Here is a 5,188-nt window from a genome sequence, read left to right as displayed (position 1 = left end):
TAGAGTTTGCAGATGTCTACATATCGAAGCAATAAAGTTCTAATGCATCTTACATCGCGATATCGCATCTCATTTCTATGTTTCATGATAATATATAATATTCATTGTGCAATGTTATTTATACCTCGCATTCACTTCAAAAGAATGTTAATGCGACACTTCCTTGCTAGGAAATAGCGTTTGCAGATATCTACGTATCGTTGCAATAGAGTTCTAATGCTTCTGAAATCGCCATATAGCATCTCATTTCTATGTTTCGTATTAAGATATAACATTCATTGTGCAGTGTTATGTATATCTCGTATTCACTTAAAAAGAATGTAAATGCGACACTTCCTTGATAGGAAATAGCGTTTGCAGATTTCTACGATTCGAAGCAATAGAATTCTAATGCTTCTTATATCGTCATATCGCATCTCATTTCTATGTTACATGATAAGATATAATATTCATTGCGAAGTTTCATGTATTCCTCGTATTCACTTCAAATGAGTGTAAATGCGACACTTCCTTGCTAGGAAATAGAGTTTGCAGATGTCTACGTATCGTTGCAATAGAGTTCTAATGCTTCTAAAATCGCCATATTGCATCTCATTTCTATGTTTCGTATTAAGATATAACATTCATTGTGCAGTGTTATGTATACCTCTTATTCACTTCAAAAGAATGTAAATGCGACACTTCTTTGATAGGAAATAGCGTTTGCAGATTTCTACGAATCGAAGCAATAGAATTCTAATCCTTCTTATATCGTCATATCGCATTTCATTTCTATGCTTCATGATAAGATATAATGTTAATTGCGAAGTGTCTTGTATACCTCGCATACACTTCAAATGAATGTAAATGCGACACTTCCTTGGTAGGAAATAGCGATTGCAGATGTCTACGTATCGAAGCAATAGAGTTCTAATGCTTCTTGAAACGGGATATCGCATCTCATTTCTATGTTTCATGATAAGATATAATATTCATTGCGAAGTTTCATGTATTCCTCGTATTCACTTCAAATGAGTGTAAATGCGACACTTCCTTGCTAGGAAATAGAGTTTGCAGATGTCTACGTAACGAAGCAATAGAGTTCTAATGCTTCTTGAAACGGGATATCGAATCTCATTACTGTGTTTCATGATAAGATGTAATATTAATTGCGAAGTTTCATGTATTCCTCGTATTCACTTCGAAAGAATGTAAATGCGACACTTCTTTGATAGGAAATAGCGTTTGCAGATTTCTACGAATCGAAGCAATAGAATTCTAATCCTTCTTATATCGTCATATCGCATTTCATTTCTATGCTTCATGATAAGATATAATGTTAATTGCGAAGTGTCTTGTATACCTCGCATACACTTCAAATGAATGTAAATGCGACACTTCCTTGGTAGGAAATAGCGATTGCAGATGTCTACGTATCGAAGCAATAGAGTTATAATGCTTCTTGAAACGGGATATCGCATCTCATTTCTATGTTTCATGATAAGATATAATATTCATTGCGAAGTTTCATGTATTCCTCGTATTCACTTCAAATGAGTGTAAATGCGACACTTCCTTGCTAGGAAATAGAGTTTGCAGATGTCTACGTAACGAAGCAATAGAGTTCTAATGCTTCTTGAAACGGGATATCGAATCTCATTACTGTGTTTCATGATAAGATGTAATATTAATTGCGAAGTTTCATGTATTCCTCGTATTCACTTCGAAAGAATGTAAATGCGACACTTCTTTGATAGGAAATAGCGTTTGCAGATTTCTACGAATCGAAGCAATAGAATTCTAATCCTTCTTATATCGTCATATCGCATTTCATTTCTATGCTTCATGATAAGATATAATGTTAATTGCGAAGTGTCTTGTATACCTCGCATACACTTCAAATGAATGTAAATGCGACACTTCCTTGGTAGGAAATAGCGATTGCAGATGTCTTCGTATCGAAGCAATAGAGTTCTAATGCTTCTTGAAACGGGATATCGCATCTCATTTCTATGTTTCATGATAAGATATAATATTCATTGCGAAGTTTCATGTATTCCTCGTATTCACTTCAAATGAGTGTAAATGCGACACTTCCTTGCTAGGAATTAGAGTTTGCAGATGTCTACGTATCGAAGCAATAGAGTTCTAATGCTTCTTGAAACGGGATATCGCATCTCATTTCTATGTTTCATGATAAGATATAATATTCATTGCGAAGTTTCATGTATTCCTCGAATTCACTTTAAATGAGTGTAAATGCGACACTTCCTTGCTAGGAAATAGCGTCTGCAGATGTCTACGTATCGAAGCAATAGAGTTCTAATGCTTCTTGAAACGGGATATCGAATCTCATTACTGTGTTTCATGATAAGATATAATATTAATTGCGAGGTTTCATGTATTCCTCGTATTCACTTCAAATGAATGTAAATGCGACACTTACTTGCTAGGAAATAGAGTTTGCAGATGTCTACGTATCGAAGCAATAAAGTTCTAATGCATCTTACATCGCGATATCGCATCTCATTTCTATGTTTCATGATAATATATAATATTCATTGTGCAATGTTATTTATACCTCGCATTCACTTCAAAAGAATGTAAATGCGACACTTCCTTGCTAGGAAATAGCGTTTGCAGATATCTACGTATCGTTGCAATAGAGTTCTAATGCTTCTGAAATCGCCATATAGCATCTCATTTCTATGTTTCGTATTAAGATATAACATTCATTGTGCAGTGTTATGTATATCTCGTATTCACTTCAAAAGAATGTAAATGCGACACTTCCTTGATAGGAAATAGCGTTTGCAGATTTCTACGATTCGAAGCAATAGAATTCTATTGCTTCTTATATCGTCATATCGCATCTCATTTCTATGTTACATGATAAGATATAATATTCATTGCGAAGTTTCAAGTATTCCTCGTATTCACTTCAAATGAGTGTAAATGCGACACTTCCTTGCTAGGAAATAGAGTTTGCAGATGTCTTCGTATCGAAGCAATAGAGTTCTAATGCTTCTTGAAACGGGATATCGCATCTCATTTCTATGTTTCATGATAAGATATAATATTCATTGCGAAGTTTCATGTATTCCTCGTATTCACTTCAAATGAGTGTAAATGCGACACTTCCTTGCTAGGAAATAGAGTTTGCAGATGTCTACGTATCGAAGCAATAGAGTTCTAATGCTTCTTGAAACGGGATATCGCATCTCATTTCTATGTTTCATGATAAGATATAATATTCATTGCGAAGTTTCATGTATTCCTCGAATTCACTTTAAATGAGTGTAAATGCGACACTTCCTTGCTAGGAAATAGCGTCTGCAGATGTCTACGTATCGAAGCAATAGAGTTCTAATGCTTCTTGAAACGGGATATCGAATCTCATTACTGTGTTTCATGATAAGATATAATATTAATTGCGAGGTTTCATGTATTCCTCGTATTCACTTCAAATGAATGTAAATGCGACACTTACTTGCTAGGAAATAGAGTTTGCAGATGTCTACGTATCGAAGCAATAAAGTTCTAATGCATCTTACATCGCGATATCGCATCTCATTTCTATGTTTCATGATAATATATAATATTCATTGTGCAATGTTATTTATACCTCGCATTCACTTCAAAAGAATGTAAATGCGACACTTCCTTGCTAGGAAATAGCGTTTGCAGATATCTACGTATCGTTGCAATAGAGTTCTAATGCTTCTGAAATCGCCATATAGCATCTCATTTCTATGTTTCGTATTAAGATATAACATTCATTGTGCAGTGTTATGTATATCTCGTATTCACTTCAAAAGAATGTAAATGCGACACTTCCTTGATAGGAAATAGCGTTTGCAGATTTCTACGATTCGAAGCAATAGAATTCTATTGCTTCTTATATCGTCATATCGCATCTCATTTCTATGTTACATGATAAGATATAATATTCATTGCGAAGTTTCAAGTATTCCTCGTATTCACTTCAAATGAGTGTAAATGCGACACTTCCTTGCTAGGAAATAGAGTTTGCAGATGTCTACGTATCGTTGCAATATAGTTCTAATGCTTCTAAAATCGCCATATTGCATCTCATTTCTATGTTTCGTATTAAGATATAACATTCATTGTGCAGTGTTATGTATACCTCGTATTCACTTCAAAAGAATGTAAATGCGACACTTCTTTGATAGGAAATAGCGTTTGCAGATTTCTACGAATCGAAGCAATAGAATTCTAATCCTTCTTATATCGTCATATCGCATTTCATTTCTATGCTTCATGATAAGATATATTGTTAATTGCGAAGTGTCTTGTATACCTCGCATACACTTCAAATGAATGTAAATGCGACACTTCCTTTCTAGGAAATAGCGTTTGCAGATGTCTACGTATCGAAGCAAAAGATTTCTAAAGCTTCTTAAAACGAGATATCGCATCTCATTCCTATGTTTCATGGTATGATATATTATTCATTGCGAAGTATCGCATATACATCGGATACACTTCAAATGAATGTAAATGCGACACTTCCTTGCTAGGAAATAGCGTTTGCAGATGTCTACGTATCGTAGAAATGGTGTTCTAACGCCTCATAAGACGCGATATCGCATAGCATTTCTATGTTTCATGATAAGATATAATATTCATTGCGAAGGGTCACGTACACCTCATATTCACTTCAAAGGAATGTAAATGCGACACTTGCTTGCTAGGAAATAGCGTCTGCAGATATCTACGTATCATAGAAATGGAGATCTAATGCTTCTTAAAACGCGATATAGCATCTCATTTCTAGGTTTCATGATAAGATATAATATACATTGCGATGTGTCATGTATACCTCGCATACGCTTCAAATGAATGTAAATGCGACACTTCCTTGCTAGGAAATAGCGTTTGTAGGTGTCTACGTATCGAAACAATAGAGTTCTAATGCATCTTAAAACGCGATATCGCACCTCATTTCTATGTCTCATGATAAGATGTAATATTCATTGCGAAGTGACATGCATACCTCGTATTCACTTCAAATGAATGTAAATGCGACACTTCCTTGCTAGGAAATAGCGTTTGCAGGTGTCTACGTATCGAAGCAATAGAGTTCTAATGCTTCTCAAAACGCAATATCGCATCCCATTTCTATGTTTCATGATAAGATATAATATTCATTGTGGAGTGTTATGTATACCTCGTATTCACTTCAAAA

Source organism: Xylocopa sonorina, unplaced genomic scaffold (genome assembly GCF_050948175.1).
Source record: "Xylocopa sonorina isolate GNS202 unplaced genomic scaffold, iyXylSono1_principal scaffold0047, whole genome shotgun sequence".
NCBI classification, from domain to species: Eukaryota; Metazoa; Arthropoda; class Insecta; order Hymenoptera; family Apidae; genus Xylocopa; species Xylocopa sonorina.
Note: the sequence above shows the minus strand (reverse complement) of the source record.